General features: G+C 39.2%; 2 pseudogenes; both read right to left on the bottom strand.

Moving 5' to 3' along the window:
• On the bottom strand, positions 1-1107 carry LOC144249229 (pantothenate kinase 2, mitochondrial pseudogene; annotated as a pseudogene).
• A 10423-nt stretch (positions 1108-11530) lies between these two features.
• Positions 11531-18885, bottom strand: LOC144249297 (protein FAM50A-like; annotated as a pseudogene).
• Between the last annotated feature and the right edge of the window lie 5254 nt (positions 18886-24139).

Raw genomic sequence — 24139 nt, 5'->3', positions numbered from 1 at the left:
TCAGGGAATCTTCAAGAGTTCCAGGAGTGCTCCAACAGCTCCAAAATAACCCTCATGTTCTGAAAAAAAGTGCTTTCAACTGTTTCTTGGACCAATAATCCAAAGCATATGCCAAAAGCTGCATGGCGATGGTATTAATTCTCAAAAAATTTCCAACAAATACCACCTAGTTAATGTTCTCGAAGCTACAGCCCAGCCTGACAATCCAAACCTCTCATAATCTCCTCCATAAATATCTCACACTAGTTTATCCACTTTGGTGCTACCTCCACAAGATACCATTTCAAGAGCTTCTTCAAAAGTGGTACAGCCAGTAAGAAGACAGCAGAGACCAAAAAAATTTCCTCCTCTAAGACTTGTGCCTGTGACCCTCTTGTAATTTTCTTTGGAGTACACTGCTAAAATGCTAACCCCTGAGACAATGTTCAGCAGAAGCAGAGGATGTGGGTTTTTCAACTCAAATGGTAACTTCTGACATTTTTCAGAATCAGCAGGATTTTCAAAGTAATAGCACTGTGATAGTCCATTGAAACCAACTGAGTCAATATATAAATTCCTTGGATTAAGCAGTCTAGTTCATGCAGTTTGCAAAGCTGAAGACCACCTATCTTTGCATTCACACAGAGTCAGGGCCTTCAGGTCCAGGTGCACGTCCCTAATGCCTCTGGACCCATAAGCCACATTGGAGGTCAAGTACTTTCGAATGCTTTGAAGACTCTCCACTTCTTCCTCTTCTTCTTCAGCAGTGATGTCTTTGGGTTCAAATTAAACAAGCATGACAAGGGTTCCACCAATATCCAAGCCAAACCATGGAATAAGTGGCTGCTTTTTCTAGAGGCTTTCGACCTGTGAGCCAGAGACCCAGGCAGGGCCACTGTAGGAGTTGAGCCCATGGGGCCTCACACCATCTGTCGAGGCTCAACAGCAGGCGCTGACATGCTGCTCGCCAGAGGCCACAGTGACCCCTGCCTCTGCCCTTCGGAGCCTGTGGGCGCCGACTCCCCAGCCCAAGAGGGTGAGGTGGAGGCTGCCCTGCCATGGCGCTCCAGGGGCAAGCCGATCATGCCGGCTCCCATTGGCAGCCCCCACCGCTGCCCCCCCCAGCTATCCCCCCTAGGGCCGGAATCCTCCTGCCTCCTCAGAGGCAGTCCTGCCTGAGCCTCTGGATATGCTTTGATGAGGCAATTGGACCTTTTCTCCTTTCTTCCATCTTCTACATGCTTGTACCTGAACCCTCACATATTCTGTCAGCTGTATTTTTGTTTTTGCATTTCAAGGTCAATTCCAAATTCATTCTTTACCTGAGACCCATCTTTCATATGTTGCTTATAGGTTGATCCTCAAAATTGAAACTTAGTGCTTTCCCTAATTTATAATATTGTGTCTTTTTAACTATCATTTACTTCATAGTAAATAATGTGCAACAATTACATTTCTTTTTATAGGTTTAAGGTCATGATCTCTAGAATCCTAGGAGAAGAATGTTCTAGTGCCCAAATGAAATGAATTCTCTTTTATCATTTCAGAAATAACTTAAGATGATGCTGTAATTTAATGGGCTTTGTATTTGTATCATGACTTATTTTACACAATTTTTGTTGTTTGTGTTTCCTGAAATTTCTATTTGTCTTTCTTTTATTTTTACTGAGGGAACATTTCTTTACTACATCATGAGTATCACACATTTCCATAATTATTCTATCTTTAATGTAGACCACATTTCATTTTTGTTCTTTAAGACATTGTATTTGGGGGCCAAATGGCTTCCTATTCTGATTTAGATTGTTTAGCAAACTCCATGCACAACTCTCAACCTGGAATTTTTTTTTTTTTATTAAACTTCACTCCTAGTTCCACTCCCTCATATTCTACCTCATTATTGGTTTGTACCTCACTTCTCTGAAATATATCCAAAGGCATATTGAACAGAAACAAATAAACACATAGAAGGGAGATGAAATTTCTGAGCACTTGCAAATTTGAAAATGTCTTTCATATGCCTTCATGTTGATTTATAGTTTGGTAGAGCACAATGTTGAGAGTCACAACCAAGTTAAGATGGCACCTGGCACTTTGTCAGGGGGAGTGGTTTGAGAAGTAATGCCAGCAAGCCATTAAGATGATGCAGATTCCTTAATGACTGACTGACTTCTGTATCTAATGATGTTAATTAAGTTAAGCTGTGTATAATCATTAAGATGATGAGGATTCCTTATTAGTTGACAGCTGTATCTAGTTTATGTTAATTAAGTTAAGCTGTGTGTAATTAGTTGGGTATATATACTTCTCTGTCTCATAATAAAGTGGCTCCCGCTGTATCAACCTTCACAAGTTTCTTGTAACAATCCACCCCCCCCACCCTCACCCCCACCCCAGTTATTTTGCTGAGCCAGACTTCGACAGATGGTGGCCCATATGGGGAGCCCCAGGACACTCAGGGGTAAGAGACAAGGAAAAGCTGCCCATCCCTAGAGATAGGACAGGAGCAAATCTGCTCATCCCTAGAAGTAGATAGGACAAGAGGAAGGATGGACATTTTGAGAAAATGGAGAGGATTAATACAGTATGTTTGTGTCTTGTTTTGTCTTGGTTTGTTGTATTGTCTTTGTTACGAAAATCTTGAAGGGGTGTTAAGTAAATTGCTAAGGGAAGGAGGCACCCTAGTGGAACCAAGAACAGTTAGGGCAGCACAAAATTGTATATTCAAAGTTTTTCCCTCCTCAGAATGGTGAAGACATTGTTTCATTCTCTTCTAGCACAGAGTGTTCCTAATAAGAAGTTTGATGCCAGTTTATTATTGTTTCTTGGTAAGTGACCTCTTTTTCCTCTTTTTCTCTAGAGACTTTAAAAAAATCTACTTTTCCTGTGTTTATTGCAGCACTGTGCACAATAGCCTAGATATGAAATCGACCTAAATGTCCATCAGGAGGTGAATGGATCAAGAAAATGTGGTATGTACACACTGGAAATTCTATTCAGCCATAAAAAGAAGAAAAACCTGCCATTTGCAACAACAGAGATGAGCGTATAGGGCATTATGCTCACTGAAATGAGTTCATGACAGAAGGACATATTCTTCAATATTCCACTTCCAAGAGATTCCTAAAATAGTCAAATTTGTAAAAGCAGAAATATAATGGTGGCTGCCAGGTACTGGGGGAGGGGAAATGGGCAGTTTCTGTTCCATGTCTAGAAAGTTTCAGTGAACCAGGATAAGTAAGTTCTAGAGATCTGCTGTACAACACTGTAGTTGCAGTGAACACACTGTCCAATAAACTTAAAATGTAGTAAAAAAGGTAGACCTCATCTTATATGTTCTTACTACAGTAAAATATAAAAATAAAATCCTTTCTCTAATCATTTGGTGTGATAAAATTTCCTGGTAACATGACATGGTCTTTTTTTTTTTCCCTTGGTACTCATCCCCTTTCTTAAGAATAGTTATGTCTTTAACTTTGGAGATCTCTCTATAATTTTTACCATTTCATTCTTCCTTATTTTTATTTTTTCTCTATTGTTTTAAAATATTTTTTAAGTATTGATTATTTTTTAGTTGTAGTTGGACACATTATCTTTATTTCATTCTTATGTGGTGCTGAGGATCGAATCCAGGGCCTCACACGTGCACCTCAGTCATGCTAGGTGAGCACTCTACCGCTGAGCCACAACCCCAGGCCCAACATTTTGTGTGTGTGTGTGTGTGTGTGTGTGTGTGTGTGTGTGTGTGTGTGTGATGCTGGGGATTGAAGCCAGGGCCTTGTGCATGTGAGGCAAGCAGGCAATCACTCTACCAACTGAGCTATATCCCCAGCTATTTTTCTTCTCGATTCTATTTGCTGGGTGTTGAAACTTAAGGATTTATTTTCTTTGTTTCACCTTCTCTGAAGCTCTCTTTTTCTAATCTTTTGATTTATATTCTAGAAGGGGTCCTAGTCTTTGTCTTTCAACACTTCAATTTTATTTGTGATGTTACTGGGGATTGAACCTAGGGGTACTTTACCACTAAATTACATACCCAGTCCTTTCTATGTTTTTATTTTAAGACATGGTCTTACTAAGTTGCTGGAGCTGGTCTGAAACTTGTGATCCTCCTGTCTGAGCATCCTGAGTCCCTGGGATTACATGTATGTGCCACAAAACCTGGCACACAGTCCCATGAACTTTCAATTGATTTTTAAAATTTTAACAATCGTATGTTTAGTTTATAAGACTTTCCTTTTGTATTTTATTTTGATCTGTGTGTGTGGGGGCAGTGTGAGGAGTAGGATTATCTAGGGCTAATATTGTGGAAGTAATTAATATATTTTCAAATTTCTCTAAGAATACAAATTCAAATATTTTAGTTTTTTTCCCCTATTTTATAAGCCTACAATCTCTGTTCTTTTTTCTGGTTTAGTAAATCTTGGATTTGTTTGTTTATTCTGCTTATTTTCTTTGTCTTTCAACACTTCAATTTTATTTGGGGAGTTACTGGGGATTGAACCTAGGGGCACTTTACCACTAAAGTGGATCTTTAGTTGTCCATCATATTTAAAAATGGGACTGTCCTAGATAGCTTTTTGGAGTTTCTTACTATTGAATATATAGGTCTTTCCTCCTACAAGTTAAGTGCCTGTGCTGGGAGCTCCATGTACATGGGAAGGATAATTAATTATGGTAATGCTGGTTACCAAAATAAGCCTCAAAACTTCATTGGTTTTCTATGGTATTTACTTGTTTCTCAACTGTAGCATGGTTCATATGTTCCTGATTCATGGATGGCTTTTCCTCATGTAGTGACTCAGAGACCCAGGGTCCTTCAACTGATGCTACAGCCATCTTTGACCTTCTTGGCTTCTGCTTCTGGCTGGCACAGGGTGAGTGAGAATGTGAAAAGGCACTATTTCTTTCTTTATTCCTTCCTTTCTTTCCCACTTCCTCCCCACCACCCCACCACCCCACCATCCACTGGGTACAGAACACATGGCCTCACAAATGTTTAGCATGTGCTGTACCATTGTGCTACATCCCAGCTCTGCAGTTGCTTTCTTAAATGCCCTAGCCTGAAAGTGACACACACCAGTTCTACTCACATTCTGTGTAGTTAAATAGCTACATTTGGATATAAGGGAGGCCAGAAAATAAAATACCCAGTCTGGTAGTCCCTTCCCAGAAAAGCATCAGGTTGAGGAATGAGGAAGTCAAGTTCCTGTTACATAGATAAACACAGCTTTTTAATATATATATATTTAAATTGGGGATGGACAAATACCTTTATTTAATTAATTAATTTGTTGATTTTTATGTGGTACTGAGGATCAAACCCAGTGCCTCACACATGCCTGACAAGTGTGCTACCACTGAGCCACAACCCTAGCCCCAGCTAACCACTGTGTCAATTAACAGATTTACCCACTAGTTGCCTTAATCTTGGGGTTAGAATGTTGATGAGTTTTAGTTTTGCAGGGAGAGATTTGGAACTCCAAAGAAGAAGGCAGAGGGCTTTACTGAGGACATTGATGTCCATCCTCAGCATACCTAATTCTCCTCAGTTTATTCTGTTTTTCAGAAGAAAACTTATTTTATTTTTCCCAGAGGTGAAATGCTAGTTGGTATTTCATGTATTTAAAAATGGCAGAGGAAGGCAGGAAGTGTAGGCAGATATCTGGTGCCATCATGTGCTAGGCCCACTTTCAAACAATCCTTCCATTTTAGCCTCTTAGCTCTCTGCCCTTAGAGGCACCTGCAAACTGAGCCTGAAGCTTCTGTGGGTTTCTGCCATGGAGATTTATCTCTCCTACACAAAAATCACTTCCTGCATATTCCATCCTGCACTGGCAATTCTTCTCCTGCTTCCCTTGGTGTTCTGAATTAATTCCCATTTATCATTAGGCCTTAGAAAAGTAGGGAAGAAGAAGTCTTGGGCTGGGTCTTGAAACCCCAGAAGTTTCCTTGCAGGAATGTTTCATGTATTCAACCAGAGTTTGATTTGGGTATATTATCTTTAAAAGGTCACTTCTCTGTCTGCTCAATTGTTTTAAAGGATGTTCAGAACTAGCAGCTCTGACTACTAATTTTGGGTTTTCATCAGGGAGCATGGCTCGTAGAGTCTTTCATCCTCTGCCTACCAAAAGGCCAGTAGGAGGGTGATACTTGAAGTGTGTTTAGAGGACATTTGTTTCAATTATTTAACCTCTATTATTCAAATAAATTCGAATAGTCATTGGCCTAGTCTTAGCCATAACTGCATTGAATGAGTTATGGTTTAGCTTTATGACCTTCATTTTAACAACACAACATAGTACCCTTATTAAGCCTGTTATTGTGATTATTTTAGGAATTTTTAAGAGACCTTATCAGCTATCTTTATCTTTCAGAAAGATTTTTTCAAACAAATCTTTGCTACAAAAACTTGACTTTTTTCAAAACCCAGATGCATTTCCTCCTTTCTGACAATGAGAATTATACAATTCATTGTAGAGTCATGTGCTGAATGTAGATGCTTTGATCAACAAGGCAAACCTTATACTTGGTAGCTAGAAGATACAGCTTAGTGTGTAGTGGGGCTATGCCACCTAGGTTTGTGTATGTGCACTCTGGTGTTCACTCAATAACATTGTCTAAGGATTGGTTTTTTAAAATACATCCCTGTCATTAAGCAACATGATGTCATTTCCCTTTATCATCTTTTTAAAGTTCTTTAGTCTTGATTTTTATTCTCTGAAAACTCTAAAAGTGTCTCTAAGATCATGTGAATTCAGGGATGTGGTTGTAGCTCAGTGGTAGAGAACTTGCATGGCACATGTGGGGCACTGGGTTTGATCCTCAGCACCACATAAAAATAAATAAAGAAAGAAAGAAAGAAAGAAAGAAAGAAAGAAAGAAAGGTGTTGTGTCCATCTACAACTAAAAAAAAAAGGAAAAAAAGAAGAAGATAATATAAATTGAGGTAGAACTGGGTTGGTAATTGGTTTCATACTTTACCCGGCTGCAATTCTCAAATGGGGACAGGGTAAAGGTTTGCAGGGTTAAGAGTGCTCTGTGATTATTTAAGGCTTTTTAAATTTAATATATGGTACAATTTTAAAATAATTTGTTTCTTATACATTTTATAAATGTAAACATAAATTAAAATACACATTAACTGGAAATCTCCTTGAGAATTTTTTTTAACCTTGCAATAATGTGGCCATAATTTTTACATAATAGAACTTTTTGGACTCTACTTATAGTAAAATTTTACTATATCTTCCTTTATTTATTAATTCTACAGGGTTAATAAAATTTACACACTATTTGTTGACAATGATCAGCATACATTTTATGTTATACTTATTGTATAATGAATGGGTTATCTTATTATACACTTCAAAACTCCTGTACAAGATAACATAAATATCATGAATATGAAAATAAGGTAAATAAAAAAAATTAGTTGAGCACATTTTGGTATGTATCTATTTTGATAGAATATAATATATTTGGTACTCATTTCCATAGAGAAAATACTTTTCTTCCTTTTAAATATTTCTTTGAAGACATACAAAATAGCCTTACTATTTGTAGTGGATTGAAAAAGGAATCTGCAAAATTCATGTCCATTGGAACCTCAGAATATGATCTTGTTTAGAAATGAGGTCTTTGCAAATGTAATTATTTAAGATGAGGCCATACAGGATTAGAATGTGCCCTCAAACCCAATGATTGATGACCTTGTAAGAAGGTCATGGGAAGACCCAGAGACAAGTATAGGGTGAATACCTCTTATGTCAAAGGCAGAGATTAAAGTGATGCAGCTAAAAGTCAAAGAAAACCAAAGATTGCTGGCAGCCACCACACATTACAAAAGGGGCTAGGGAGAGAATCTCCTCTGAGCCTTTAGAAGGAACACACTCTGCCAACACCTTTATTTTGATCTTCTGCCTCCTGAACTAGGACAGAGTAATTTTCTATTGTCTTAAGTCATGGGGTAACTGGTAATTTGTTACAGAAATCCTAGGAAACTGCCCTAGCTCAAATTTAAAACATCTTCTTCTGTGAATTCTCATAAGTTGAGCATTTACTGGAGCTCCACAAATAACTGCCAGCTGATAACTTTCCAAATGAGAGTTAACTAACTCACTGGTACCTATAGGAGCATTTCCACAGTAATCTTAAAATATGATGAAGAAAAGCCATTTTCCCCTTCTTTTTCATATAAAACACAATGTGGATTAATCTAAAATGCTTTAGTGCAATTTAAATAGCTTTGATCGCATGAATATTTTTATATGAATTATAGTCAAAGGAGATGACATAAATAAATCTTGTCAAATTTTATGATGTAAAAAGATGCTACTCACAAGTAATTTGAGGAAATTTTTTTATTCTTCTGTCAAAACCCACAGATGGTGCCCACATTGTGTTTGATTACTTAATCTTGGGAAGACATCAATAAGAAAGAAGTGATCTACAATACTTATGAGAAAAAAAAACAGATTAAATATATTTTCGTGAATGATGAATTTTCATGATTTTATAACATGGAGAAAAAAATATAAAAAATGATAAATGCCACAGGAATAAATTAAAATTATTATTTTTAAAAAATATTTTTTATTTGCCAATTAAATTTTATTTTATTTATATGTGGTGATGAGAGTTGAATCAGATGCCTCACACATGCTAGGCAAGTGCTCTACCACTGAGCTACAACCCCAGCCCCACAAAATTTTTATTTTTGTCAAGTCATGAATGTATTTTATTCAGAATGAATTTGTGCAATTTGTATATTCATAGTTAAATATGTTATTGTGTCTGGGAAAAAAAAAACACTTGGTTGAATAAATTGCTTTTATAGAAAAAGGTCTACAACATGGTCCACAGAGGCTTACTCAAGCTGTCATTTTGATGTTCTGTTGCCCTCTGCTGCTCAGAGAGACAAGTTACAGTTAGCCCTTTTCTCTACCAAAGTTGATTTCTTTTCTACAGGTTAAAAAAAAAGAAAAAAAAATTGTCCATTTGCTTAATCAACTACTTATGTTCAGAAATAAATAAATAATACTGGAAATTAGAATACATAAAATCATCTGTTTATGTCTCTGTGAACTCCTCAATGATAGGGACTCCTTGTTTTATCTTCATATCCCTGGCAGCCAATATGCTGTTTAGTATGGTTGTGTACTCAATAAATGTTAGGTAAAGAAAATGCTGAGGCAATCTGTGCAAATATTCATGTCTTCATTTATCATTTTTTATGAAATTCCTTATTATAAATATCATTACCCTATATTTATAAAATTAGTAAAAAAATTCTAATATATGAATTCCATAAAGAATTAAAGTTATTTTAACATCGATATTACTCACCATTTCAGACCCTTTATTTGTAGACATTTTGACTGTGGTTTAACATGAGTACTTTTGTGGCTATGTTATTCTTTTTAGTTAGAGATTTTTTGCTAGTTAGTTAGGATCAACTGTGTGAGGCAGAAAATGTGAAAATACTAGTGACTTAAGATCTGAGTTTGTTTCTGTTACACACAAATCTATGTATATCAGGTCTGACATAAAGTTTCCATTGTCCACAGGATCCTGACTCCTTCTGTCTTATAGCTCTGTCATGTATCAGCCATGTGTACTAAGTGTTATGAACAGACACAGAGCCTCTGTGAGAGTGCATTAGGATGTCTGTATGCCACATCAGAGTGGAGGTTGGCATATGGGTATACTGACAGAAGGTGTGATGTAATGGTCCATTACAACTCTATAAGATTGGTGTGCTCAATGCTTTTTTTATTTTTTATTTATAGACAGAGTCTTCATAATTTGCTTCAGGACCTCACTATGCTCAGGCTAGCTTTGAACTTGTGATTCTTCTGCTTCAGTCTCCCAAGCTGCTAGGATTATAGGCATGTGTCAGGGCTGGTGTGCTCAATTCTGAGCTACATGATGCCCAGTAAATTTCAAAAATTGATATCTATAAATCCATAGCCCTAAATTAGTACTCATAGGGCCCAAATATTTTGTTTCTTTTGTAACATAGCCTTCTCATTCTTCACAGTAATGATCTTGAATCTCTTATTTCCTCAAATTTCTGGTCCTCGCACCCTGTCCTTCTGATACTTTCTGCTTTACATTCTTACATCCTCATTTTTGCCATAGTTCTTCATTTTTCATTTAAGAAATGGAAGCTACTGAACGGGCCCTTTCTCCACTAGGTCATATCTTTATTCTACTGTCATATCTCCAAACTCTCAATAGAGTTTGCACCTATTTTTTTTTCTTTTTTTTGCATTGAAGGAGGACTATCTACAGCTGAAGTCAGCTACAGGTGTGAATACAGAGAATTGGATTTTCTCAAGAACAGGGTTTTGAAAATGAGTAAGATAAATGGATTATAGAGCAGGGAATAAAGGGATGTGTAAGATACGGATTAAGATGATGGATCATGGAATCTAAGTGGGACTAAACAGAGAAATGAGGACATGATGAAGTGAGGACTGTGACAATATGGAAACATTAATACATTGTAGGTCCTGTGAGGTCCTTTTTCTTTGACTATTAGGTTATTTGTCTTCTTATTGATTTATAGAATTCCTTGTGTATTCTGAGTGCCATATTTTGTTGGTTTTAAGGTTTGTAATTTCACTCTATCTGGGGGTTCCCCCCCCAAATTTTTATGATATATTTTGATGCACAGATGTTTTAAACTTTACCAAATTAATATTTTATGATTTGTTTTTTATGTTTGAATTTGGAACTCCTTTTCTATACTGAGGTTTTAAAGGTTTAATTTAAATCTAGGAGATTAAAATTCTCCTAGAATTTAAAGGTTTCACCTTTTTACATTTAGAACTTCACCTAAAATGTATTTTTATTTTTAGTCCTTAATGCTCATTAACTGATTTCTGTCCCATCAGTTCATCAAAGATGCTTAAAAAAATACTGATGCTTTTTTTTTTTCCAAATTCAAAAGACACAATTGAGGAACGGGCTCCAAATTTCCTTGTTCAGCTACTCTGAATGTGTGAACATATATTTATATATTGTATACATTTGCAATTGTCAATTCATGTTATATATCAGAAAGTTAATTTTTCCCTTAGATGCACACGCACACCCTGAAAGACACACACAGACACACACACACACACACACACATTAGGATTTTGTTTTAGATATATACACATGCATATATATTCATATATATGTAATACAGAACCCCCCACACACAGACACACATCCAAGGAGAAAATAACATTAGGACTTGTTTGGTATTATATGTGCATATGTATTTCTCCCTTGGCCCAGGAGGACCAAATGGGAGCTTATCTACAGCAGCCTTGATTTTGAGCACAACTGAATAAAACAGCCACCTCATAAACACAACAACTCAGACAGTTTAGAGGCTGAATCAAAATTGTGTGGGACTCTCCAGCCAAACACAACTAGGGGAAACAATGTGGTCCTCAGCTGAGACCTGAGTGGCCTCAGGATGGGAAGGGTCACAGCCTCCTGAGCCCTGCGTTCTGTTGGCAGTTGCAGCGCTGCGGAAGCCCCCTGGTGCCCACTACCCAGCTACAGGGCTGGGGCTCTTCTTCCTTTTCGGGCTCTTTGGCACTCTGTCAGCATGCTGCGCTGGGTGTGGGGCTTTCTGCTGCCCATGGTGGCCGGGCTTGATTACGATGAAACTTACTGCGCTTTTGAAGAGCTCTTCCGGAAGCTGGAACTTCATGGGTCGGGGATGGTGGACATCGAGGAACTGCCGAGAGGCCTGGAAGTCATGGGCGTCCCTCTGATGGAGGACTGCAAGGTGGGGTGAGGTGGCATCTGGACAAGGGGGGGCTGCAGTAGGCCGCTGGAGGCCCATCATCCTTCCCATCTCTCCTCAGGGACTCAGATGTTCTTTCCCAGTGAGCAGCTTCCTGCAAATGATGGGGCTCTGGGAACACTTGGTGCAAGTTCATGTTCTATTATTAAGCTGCTCTGTGAAATGCCCAGGGAACCTTACTGTTCTGCCTAGGGGGGCCCAACACCACCCAAATACACAGAAGGACACATGAACCAACTAAGCCAGTGGAGGGCCCCTCTTGGTGGCTGATGATGGTTCATCCAAGCGCTCTCCTCAAGGGCATCCCAGCTTGGAACCTGGGGCCTGCCCCCCTGCAGAGGAGTTGCTCCCAAGGCCCCTTCCCTGGGCAAGTGCTCATCAGGGAGCAGGAGCATGTCTTGGGCTTTCCCCTGTGCAGTCACCTTTTGGCTGATGCAGGGAGGGGGCATTAATTACAACCACAGATTTACAGCACAACCATATACTAAAGACATATCGATAGTATAATACTGTACACTATGGTATAGAACTGTCATAAACAAATGACAGTATAATTACTATTGTATTTTCAGTGTCTCTTCATTTCTATAGCTGTGTATTTAACCAGTTGACCCAATAAAGTAAAAAAGAAAAAAAAAAACACAACAGTGTTTTACTTTAAGCTTCTCTAGGAGACTACATGGCCCAATGGGCAGTGTGAGAGAGGTTTTGGGGGTGCAAAGATGTTTAAAAAGGACTGTGACCCCAGATTTTGTAGAAATCTATTTTCAAGATAAACAGAATTATATTCAGAAAGAGAAAAGAAATAAGAAATCTACTAACTTTCTCTCTGGAAGACTTGAATTAAATGATGGATGTGAAGGCAAGGGTCTCTGAGTCCAGAAAAAAAACATGTTAGCATAGTAACAATCAACATTAACTGTATCATCCTTAAGATTTACAAAGTACATGCCAGAGAAAATGAGACAAGTATGTAGTATGAATAATGCTTTCTCACATTTTACTTATGGAAATTGATGGATTGTTCCCTGAGGCAAATCAAGCCACAGATGGCAGTGTTAATAATAGTCAGTATGCATTGTTACACTGGATTCTGGGAGGCCACTGTTTTCTTTCTAGTTTTTCTGCATTCACCTTTCATTATACAATTCAAAACAAACCACAATAGCAACACCCTCCCCAGTGGTTATATCATTCTTCCCGACTGAATTTAGCCCTAGAATCTTACAATAACATTTATCTTTTCAGCAAGAGCTAGATCCTCTCCTCTTCTTCATCAGGCTGTCTAGAGTTAGCGCTGTCTTCTGTACCTCCACCTAAGGGATGACTTGGTTCCCCAGGGACATTGGAATTGTTTTGTTACATTTTTGAAGATTCTGACTGTGTATGTGCATGCACATATGTGTGCAAAGGGCCAAGAATATTGCTAAACATGTCATATTGCACAAGACAACAAAGAATTACCTGAATCCAAATGTCAATAGTATTGACATTAAGGTACCCTGACTTATTTCAACTGCAAATTCCTAGTGTTCCTTGCTCCTCCCTTCCAATAGATGAACATACCAATTACTTCACTGACTACATGGAGGTGGCCTGAACAAACCTCTTCAGACTTTTGTTACTCTCATAGTTTACTCAGTTGTAAAATGGGGACAATAATGGTGCTTACCTTTTAGGATTATTTTGATGGTTAATGAGCAAACATATGGAAAATGCTTAAAATTGCTTGCTGAGATTTAAGCAGATAATTAGCCTATATATTAAATATGTCAAGTATTAGTTTATCTTTATTTATGCCTGTGCTTACTTTCTTTCCTTTAGTCTCAGGTAGTGAAGTGTTTCTTCTCCTTTTCAAGTTTGGTACTTCTTGGTCTCATGTCCTCTTATCTACTTTAAAAGAGTAAAAGTAAAACTTTCTTTTGTTTTTCAATGCTTTTGGTGTGTTTTTGGTTTTTTTTAAACAGTGCCGAGTATTATACCCAGTGTCTCTCTACCTCTAAAATACATTCCCAGTTCTTTTCATTTCTTTCTTTCTTTTTTTGAGAGAGGGTCTTGCTGGGTTGCCCAGGCTGGCCTCAAACTTCTGATTTTCATGTGTCAGTCTTCTGAGTTGCTGAGATTATAGGAATGTTCCATGGTCCCTAGCAAACTTTCTTTTCTTTATCCTATATTTTCAATTTCTTCCTGTCTCATAACAATGATCCTCTCTTGACCCTGGCCCTCTCATCTTTCCCTTTTCCAACTCTGCTCCACTTTCAGTCAAGGTTTTGACAGAGCAAGGTCTACACTTTCTGTCTTATTTCCCTTACTCCATTTGTCTGTTTCCTTGGTCCCAGGCTTGTTCACCACCAGGTTCTGACTGAATCTGTGTACACTTTGCATTTCATCACACTAGAAGCACATCAGAGAAGGTACCCCGAGCACACTGCTTACACTGGACATCTTTGTTCTCTGTCCCTTTATTGTGCACACCCCAGCCCACAGGACACACTGTATTGGGGGGGGGGGGAAGAGGTACCATTAGACTAGAATGTGCCAAGTGGGCAAGTGCATTCTCGGTCAGTCAAGGCAGCACAAGGTAATTTCTCAACTATTGGCCTTGGGCATGGCTGACTACAGTCATAGCATCTCTCTATGCCATTTTCATGCCTAGGAAAGGTCCCTGGAAGACAACTGCTGCAAACACACAGGCTTGTGTTGGTACAATGCTCAGAGACATAGGTTCCTACTGGACACTTGTCACAGGTTAGTACCTGGCCAGTGGCATGGTCAACATGGTGGTATGTGCAAGTGAGACTTGGGGCCTTTGGTTATGGCTGAGCCATAATGGTGGTGCTAAGGAATCTAAGCACGAGAAAGGATCCAGTGATCATAGTGGCTCCAGTTCCGAGGTGATGCGGCTGCAATAGGCAAGGGTGGTGCTGCTTCTTGCAGAGGTTCCAGGGCTGGGTGGGGGGGCGCTCGCAGGGATGCCTGGGGCGGGGCTTGTGGCTCCATGGTAGCTGGAATCTGTGGGTGCTATTGCCCAGCGCCATATCCACAGCCGCCTCCTGGGTCTGGAGCCCATCTACCTCCAACACCCCTTGTGCACTGCGGCAGCCAGGCAGCCAGGCAGAGGAGAAAGGTGGCAAAGGAGGTACTCAGCAACTGCCAAGTGGCTCACCTGCCGGGGCTGGGAGAAATAGCCTCGGCTGTAGCCTGGGCCTCCAGGTGCACTCCTCAGTGGCTGAGGAGAACCAATGAGGAGGGCTGGCCCAGAGAGAGCAAAGGGACAACTTCCCATAGCAAAGCCTCCAGCCACTACCAAATACCCTCCTCCACTGCCCAGACCCGCAGGCAAGGGACTGTCCTTTCTTCTTTAAGTTAAATATTTCTGGTATTTTGTCACTTTGAATGGAAGCTAATTAACACAATATCTTTATAATCACTTTAGAATTAAGGTCCTGTCTTACTTTCTTAATCTTCAATAGCACCAATCCTATTCTTAGTCCTTTGCTCTTATTATTTTATATGCTTTCATAAATTCTATATAAATTTTAGAACCAGCCTGTTTAGTTACCTGCTTAAGCATACACACACATATACTCCCTTTTTGGATTTTGATTATAATTTATTAAATGTGTAGAATGATTTACTGGTGAATTGGCAAATTTATAATATTAAATTTTCTCTCATAAACATTACATCTTGGGGCTGGGGATGTGGTTCAAATGGTAGCGCGCTCGCCTGGCATGCATGTGGCCCAGGTTCGATCCTCAGCACCACATACAAAGATGTTGTGCCCGCCAATAACTAAAAAATAAATATTAAATATTCTCTCTCTCTCTACCTCTCTCTACCTCTCTCTTTAAAAACAAAAACAAAAACAAACAAAAAAAACATTACATCTTCATTTATTTAGATTTTTTTAAACATGAGTACCTATTTATTAAAAAAAAAAAAAAAAAAAAGCAATAACAGTTCCAGGGTATGAGTGGCTACCATCCTCCTAGGACACAGCAGCACAGTTGCAGGGGAGTCAGACCCTTGAGTTCTGGAGACATGGGGGTTCACCAGGGATAGCCAAGGCCACTGGATCTTATACTTGTCCCACTTCTTTTCAGGGTCATAGGGCTCCCAGCAGATGGCAGGGAAGATGTGCTTGTTCTTCTCATAACAGCTCCTCAGCACCACTTTTCCTGCATGAGACTCATACTTCTCCACAGTGGCATCACTGAGTAGCCACCCATCATCATGAAGATCAAAGTTAAAGAGTGGCCAATTCTTCCCACATACCTTGGTAACAAGAAAGTCACAGAAACTGTGATGATGGGGAATGATTAGTCCTCCTTGATGTACATGAGCTGGTCCACCCCTGCTGACCTGAACTCACTGAAATCTTCACGCAGGATCTCAAGTGCCTTCTGGAGGAACTGCTGCATTGTATTGTCCTTTTCCATGTTGACTGTCTGCTGGTGTCCAGAGCCAGCCCAGTAACTGAAGGTGATTTCAATCTCTTCACTCTTAATCTTCTCCTGCTTGACTTCTCACTCGTGCTACAGCTCTTCCCAGAGACAATTTTCCTCCTCCTCCCTGTCTTGGTCTGGCAAGAAGCTGGTGTCCACATCTGGGTTCTTCCCCAATTTCTTTCTCTGTGGTGATCTCTTCCCTTTCCAGCTCTTCCTCATGCATGGCCACCTCCTCCTCATCTTCTCCTCCCTCCTCTTCTTTTTCCCAGGTGAAGGGCAGGCTAGAGATCTTCTGCTTGGCCTCCTTCTTGTGCTCTTTTGTCGCAGCTTCCCCAGCTTTAGCTGCAGCTCCTTTGACTGCTCCCTCTTGGCCAGCTGCTTTTCCTGCTCCTTCACCAGTGCTTCCTGTTAGGCTTACATGTCATTCAGGGTCACAAGATGGTGCTGGACTTGAGCTCTACCTTCACAGCATCGTAGTGTGCAGAGAACTTCTTGTCAATGTTGGATTTTACTACATTCTCTTCTGAGATCTGCTGCTTCCTCTGCTCCATATGCTCCCGCTGCTCTTCCCATTTCTTCATCAGATTTTTGGTGCATCCTGCCTCGCTTGGGGCACCCTTGTACTGAGCCTTGGTGGTGGCAGAGGTGGCGGCAGTGGCAACAACTGTGACAGCAGCCCTGCTAAATCCTAGATTTTTTTTTTTAACAGAAGGGATCAATGCTGAAAAATGTCCATTGGGAGATTTCTCAGTGAAAGCAGTTTCAGCAGTGTGACAAAGGGCTACATCAGACTGCAGAGGGCTATTGAATGAAAGGGAGGTGAGGAGGTGAGGTCTGTTATTGTGGTTTATTGATTTAGAAATATTGAGATAAAGAAAGAGAACAAATGAGCAAGTCTAAATGTTATTTATTTTTTTAAGGATAGGTGAGCTTTGAGGAAGAATATCTGTCAGAGAAGGACATGTTGCACATGATGTAGAGAGAGGAGGTGGCTTATAGCTGACAGGGAGAGGTTGGAACCAACAGCTCAAGACGTGTGTGTGTGTGTGTGTGTGTGTGTGTGTGTGTGTTGAGGTGGAAACAGTTTACCCATGGTAAATAGAGAAGACCTTGAAGGTGACATTTGAGTAGATCTGAAGGAAGTGACATGGAAGACTTAATGAATCCTGGGGTGGGGAGCTTTACAGAAAAAAAAATAGGAAGATGTAGGGGCTGAAGGGAGTTTGGAATAGAGTGAAAGAGAATGACTATGCCAGGAGGTGTGTGATTGAAGAGGTAACAGGCCAGATCACATGAAGTCTTGCAGGAAATTGTGAGGACTTGGACTTTTACTGATATATTATTGGATGGTTTTAAACAAGTGTGTGACATGATATAACTTAAGTTGTAACACCCTCACTCTTGGTGGTGTATTGAGAGTAGCTAGGGTAAGGATGAAATCAAGGAGAGCAGTTAATATAGTTTTACTACACAGACAAAATTTGAGGGTGGCTTGTACTAGGATGGAAGAAGTAAGAACTGTTTGGATTATTGATGTATTTTGGAATGGTGACAGGATTTTCTTCTGGGTCATGTGTATGATACAAAAGAGGGTAGTCAGGAGTTTTGATATGAGCACTTAGAAGACTGTGGCTGCCATGTAGTGGGATGGACAAGATTGTGAGAGAAACTGGGTTAGGACAGAGTGCATATCAGAATCTAGTTTTGTTTTTGTTAAGTTTCAGATGCTAATCTGACATCTAAGTAAAAATGTCAAGTAGGCAACTTGAACTAGTAATCTGGAGTTCAAAGAAACACCCTAGCAAGAGAGAGGAGGTGGCTGATAGCTGACTGGGAGGGGTTGGAACCAACAGCTTTCAGAAAGTCTTTAAAGCCATGAGACTGGGAGAGATGACTACGGAGAGAGAGAATACAGTGTACTGAGTCCTAATGTTTTCCAATGTTAAGAGACAGGGATGTTAGAGTCTGTAAACAAGTCAGGATGGCACCTGGCATTTGCCAGAGGGAGTGGTTTGTGAAGTAACGCCAGAGTGCCATTAAGTGTGGAGATTCCTTATTGGTTGACTGCTGTATCTAGTTTATGTTAATTAAGATAAGCTGTGTGTCATGTATATATACCCCTCCTGTGCTACAATAAACGGCTCCCACTCCTGCTGTATCAATGTACACAAGTTGCAGGTCACCCACCAGTTATTTTGCTGAGCCATGCTGTGGCAGATAGTGTCCCATACAGGGAACCCCGGGACACTTGGGGGTAAGTGATGAAAACAAAAGTTCCCCATCCATAGATAGGATGGGAGTAAATCTACTTGTTCCTAGGCAGATGGGCAAGAGGAAATATGGTCATTTTGAGAAAATGGAGAAGATTGATACAGTATGTTTTTGTCTTGATTTGTCTCAGTGTATTGAATTATCTTTGTGATGAAAATACGGAAGAGGTGTTAAGAAAATTACTAAGGGAAGAAGGCACCCCAGTGGAAGCAAGAATAGTTAGGGCATGTGTTGATGGAAGCCCAGGAACTCTAGTCAGAAAGAAGAAAGTTCAGAGCAGGAAGGATTATCAGAAAAAAAGTTGCAGCAAAAGGCTATTACTGAATACTTTTCATTACTGGAGGGTGCTTGAATTGGTGCGGCAGCTGCCATGTGCGCGAGCAGGTCATGGCACAGCAAGGACTTTCCAAGTGGTGGCAGCGGCTCTTCCCTGCCCCCTGCCCCAGGAGCAGGATGCCACTGTGAGAGCCCAGATAGAAACCTGACCGGGAGGCACAATCTCCTAGGTTCTTGCTCCCTGTGCCTAGTGACAGTTTGAGTCTGGAATACTCCCCAGACTCTCCCCAGGACCATCTGGGGCTGCCCGGGATGCTTCAGGTGGAAGACAGCCGCATCCCTGAAGTTTGATCATTTCCAAGGCCAATAACTACAATGGTTCTCCCACACCTGGAAGCTAATGAATAATGAGCACTATTAAGGCTTATTTCAAATGTAAAAAACCTTGAGATAATGTACTAAATTGTTCAGAAGGTTGTTTTCTTAGTGGAATACTACAGGATTTTCTTTAGCATCATTGCCAGAGTTCCTGCCTTCATCCCAGTGCTGGTTAAGACAAGGGTGGAAAAATTTCCAGTGTTGCTGAAAACCGGACAAAACTTCAGGTGAGAAATGGACAAGACTTCTGAGATGTTGCTGTTTCTGCTGCTACAGCTTAGGCTAGCTGCCTGCAGAACTTACCTGGACTGTGATTTAAGCTAGCTGCCTGCAGAACTTACCTGGACTGTGATTTACCTGGACTGTGAGTTAATCTATTGATACACTGCTTTACCTGGACTCAGACAATAAATTGTAATCTACAACAAATTGTAACTCAGTATCTTTGCTAACACTGTCATTGCTGCTATAATTTTTCCAAGGGCTTCTTGCATTGAGCCATCAATTGGCTTGTTATTGTGGCGTTTGGTATCCTCCCCTTCGGCTTGTAGCAGATTATTGATGGTGTTTGTGTAAAAACCACTATGGTCATTATTTAAATTAAATAAAAGGGGGAAATGTTAGAGTCTGTAAACAAGTCAGGATGGCGCCTGGCATTTTGACAGAGGGAGTGGTTTGTGAAGTAACACCTGTGAGGCATTAAGTGTGGAGATTCCTTATTGCTTGACTGCTGTATCTAGTTTATTTTAATTTAGATAAGCTGTGTGTAATGTATATATACCCCTCCTGTGCTACAATAACAGGCTCCTGCTCCTACTGTATCAATGTACACAATTCACCCCCCGGTTATTTTGCTACAGCTAGACTGTGGCATAGGGGAGATGGGCAGAATCAGACAAAGTTACCCAGAAGGAGCATCTAGAGAGAAAAGGTGAAACCAGTAGAATACTCTGTTCTGGAAGCCAAATACAGATGACAGTTTGGGAGGAGATAGTTCTTTCTGTCAAATGACTCTGATAAGCTAAGACAAGGACAGGGGATAGACCAATGGATTTAGCCCTGTGGAAGCCATTGGTGGAGTAATGGTGGTAAGATCTTAGTGGGTTCAAAAGTGGCAAGGAGAGATTGGAGACAAGGGAAGTAACTGTTGATGAAGTGTTGTTGCAAGGACAGAGACAGAAACAGAGTGATAGTGGGGAAGGTGGAGACAAGAGTCTTTTGTTTTTATTTATTTATGATGAAACTGCTTGAGCACTCATGTTTTGGGAAGAATTGGGATGACTTGGGGCTTGAGAATGAGTGTTAGAAATTGAACTGGTGGCTTGAGGAGATGCTTTAGGATTAGCAATAATTCCTGAAAAAAAAATGAGGACAGAAGTTGGCTGAGGCAAGAATTTGAAACCAAAATTAGTAAAGCAATGTATCTCACTGTCTTTCTTCAAATTCTTAATTTCATTTAGTTATTTGAGAAATTCTTTGCTTCAATTTTTTTTTCTACTGAGGTACTGATGATTGAACCTAGGAGTGCTTAACCATTGAACTATATTTCCAGCCAGTTTTTATGTTTCATTTAGAGACAAGGTCTCTCTGAGTCTGGCTTTGAACTAGCGATCCCTGTGCCTCAGCCTTCCAATCCACTGGGATTATGGGCTTGTGCCATTTTGCTGGCTCTGGTGGCAAATTTAAAAATTCATGAAATTGGCTTGAACAGTATCATCTCAATGGGAATTATAATCCCATGGCTATTTATATTTCTTTTGACATTTTGGATACTAGATATTTCAGATCCATAAAAATGGAAATTGTCTTTTAAGATCTGCAACCACAAAGGGTATTTGTCAGCCTGACTCTATTGCTAGAGAGATTAGCAATGAAAAGAAGTTATAAGATGAGGTTGTAAGCAGAAAGAAGGAGAAATGTTGAAGAAGAACCACTAGCAGATTGGGATGTAATAATAACGACTTAAATTTCTGCAGTTCTTTATAATTTATGGTGACAATGTATATACCATCTAATTTAATACTCTGAATAGTTCCTTATTGTATGAATTATCCCCACATAAATTGGGGCTCATGGATGTTAGGTGGCCTCCATATCACAAAAGTAACAATGGACAGAGCTCTACTATAATCCAGATTTTCTGACTTGATGTCATTTTGAAGTTTTTGAAATGTATAAATCACAATTTCTATTTGAGCACATACTTTCTTAAAAAATGTATAGCACACATCTTGATGGGTCAATGACAGTGGACCTTGATGAATGGAAGAAGCATTTCCTATTGAAACCTGTCAGAAATATTGAGGAAATTGTTCACTGTAAGTGGTCTCTTTTTTACTATTTGTTTATTTTATGTCATTGGCATAAAAATGTAACACAGGGTGTAAAATGATGTGTCAATGTGACCTATGCCTTAGGTCTTTGTGGGGATTAAATAATTAATAAAAGAAAATCATTTAGAATAACAATTGACTTGTTAAACACCATACTTTTTTAGGTATTATGATTACCAGTAGAAAGTAAAGAACTTTGAACTGAAACTGGTATTTCAAAGCTGTGATGTCTGTTGTTTCTTTGTGAAATTTACCTTTTTTTCTTCAACACTTAATTTTCTCTTAACATTCTGTGTTATGGCTGGGTGCTGTGGTGTACCTGTAATTGGGAGACTGAGGCAGGGGAAGCACAAGATCTAGTACAGCCTGGGATTACAGGTGTGAACAACTGCACCTGTCTTGTCACTTATAATCTTACAAAGAAGGTATTAGTATTGTTTATACTTCACATTTGAGGTAACCGTGGTCCAGAGGAGATTTTCAGTTAGGATTAGGGAGGTCAGGATTTGATTCCATCTGATTCCTGGGTCCAGGTTCTGTCCCCTCAAAAATTCCAAGTTATGATACTTGTATAACAGAACTTATTTTCTGCTTTAGGTATTAGGTGGAAATTATCAGACTTTCACCACTTCCACTATATGTCGAGTTGTAAAACAAAACTCTTTTAAATATGTTTTATATATTTTATATATTTTTTGTTAAAGTATATTCTGACTGAAGATAACATAGCCATCCACTAGATCTTGAACTCTAATGAGACTTTGACATTATTGCCAATTAAATAGATATTAGCTCACTAGTAGTTTGTTTGAGTTTTGCCATAGCTAAAAATATTTATTAGAATTTGAAAGAATATTCTTTTAGTATTCCATATTATATAAATAGTTTTCAATTAAAAATATGATAGATTTAAAAATTGGTAATGTAAAGATTGTCATAAACATGATAATCTAGTTATTTTTAATTTACAATTGACAACATTATTATCTACCACTAGTGTTCTAGGGTGGGGCAAAATTAGAGAATTATCTCCTTTCTTTTGAAGATGGGTGATAAACATACAGTATACTTTGATTCATGGAAAGAATCAAAATTGTGTCATGAAGAGACAGAGACTGGTCCAGGAGTTACACTCACTCTTTATTCCCTATCAAATGAAAGAACCTGTAATTGCTTGTGGTCCCTTTGAAGTAGGCCATACCTTAAATTGTTTGCCTCTGCCTTGGGGCCAAGTTTCTATGGATCTGGTGATATAACTGTGACAAGGGGAGAGGAAGGGTTTCCACTCTTTCCATGTTGTACTTAAGGCAGAAATTATGGGACTCTAGCAACAATCTCTATCTACTTTTACCTTTTTGAGCCATGGAAGAACATATTTCTATCTAATTTTTACAGAAATAGAGATGAAGCAAGTGTGCTTGGTTGCAGCTATTCTGAATTTAAAGAAGGGAAAAGGGGCACAAGACTTTTTTCAGTGTGCATATTTTTTCACCTGTATTCAGTCCTGTGCCTCATTGAATGAAAGAAGGGAGTAATTGATTTATAATGGGAATTGCTTCCTGTGATTATAGAGGGTAAGAAGTTCTGTGATGTACTTTCTGCAAACTGGAGAACAAGGATACCTGCTAGTTTCCAAATCCACAGGCCTGAGTACCATGGTTCAACTCTCAGTCCAAGATCAAAGACTTGAGAACTAGGGTGAAGGGTGAGTCTACTGGCATAAGTCTTTGAGTTCTGAGATTCTGAGAGCATGAATACAAAATTGTCCCAGCTCAAGAAAATAGAATGAATTTGCTTTCCTCTACCTTAATGTTCTATGATGACAGTCAAATGTTTGGATGATGCCTACCTATGGTGTATCTATGCATTCAAAGCTAATCTCTTCTAGAAATACCCTCATAGAGACACATATGAAACCAACTACAGGGCATCACTTAGCCCAGTCAAGTTGGCACATAAAATTAAACATCACACTCTCTATGCATTTTATTTTTTCTTACGTATTTTTTATTAAAATGTCATTTTACTCAACATTTTTTGGAACTTTCCTCAATCATATTTTTTAACTCTTCTGTCAAACTTATTATTTTAGCAATCAATACTTTAATGGTTCCTATTTTTTGGTACTTTCTATTGAACTCAAGTGTTATTAACCACTGATCCATATCCCTAGCCGTTTTTATTCAACTTTTAAATTTTTGAGAAAGGGTCTCAAAAAGTGAGGCAGATCTCACTAAGTTTCTTAGGATCTCACTAAGTTGCTGAGGGGGTTGAATTTTTGAACTTGCATTCTTCCTGCTTTAGCCTCATGACCTTCTGGGATTACAGGTGTGTGCCACCACACCTGGCTTTTATACTTATACTATCTTTCTTTTCTTCTTGTTCTTCTTCTTTTTTTTTTTTAATTGAGAGGGGTTTTGCTATGTTGCTCAGGCTGTTCTTGAACTGAACTCAGATGTTCTTCCTATTAAAGCAATCACATAAGTTCTAGTAAATTTTTCCAAGACCTGTTGTATTTATTGGCAAAACAAAGTATTTTCTTCTATGAGTAGTAAGTAAATGTATCTGTTACTTGTTGTAAGCAGTTACTCTACTCCATTTTCACTCTGAGCTGTTGTTCCTTCCTCCTCACTTAATTC

This window comes from Urocitellus parryii, chromosome 11 (genome assembly GCF_045843805.1).
Source record: "Urocitellus parryii isolate mUroPar1 chromosome 11, mUroPar1.hap1, whole genome shotgun sequence".
Lineage (NCBI taxonomy): Eukaryota > Metazoa > Chordata > Mammalia > Rodentia > Sciuridae > Urocitellus > Urocitellus parryii.
Note: the sequence above shows the minus strand (reverse complement) of the source record. Positions and strands in the feature narration are given on the sequence as shown.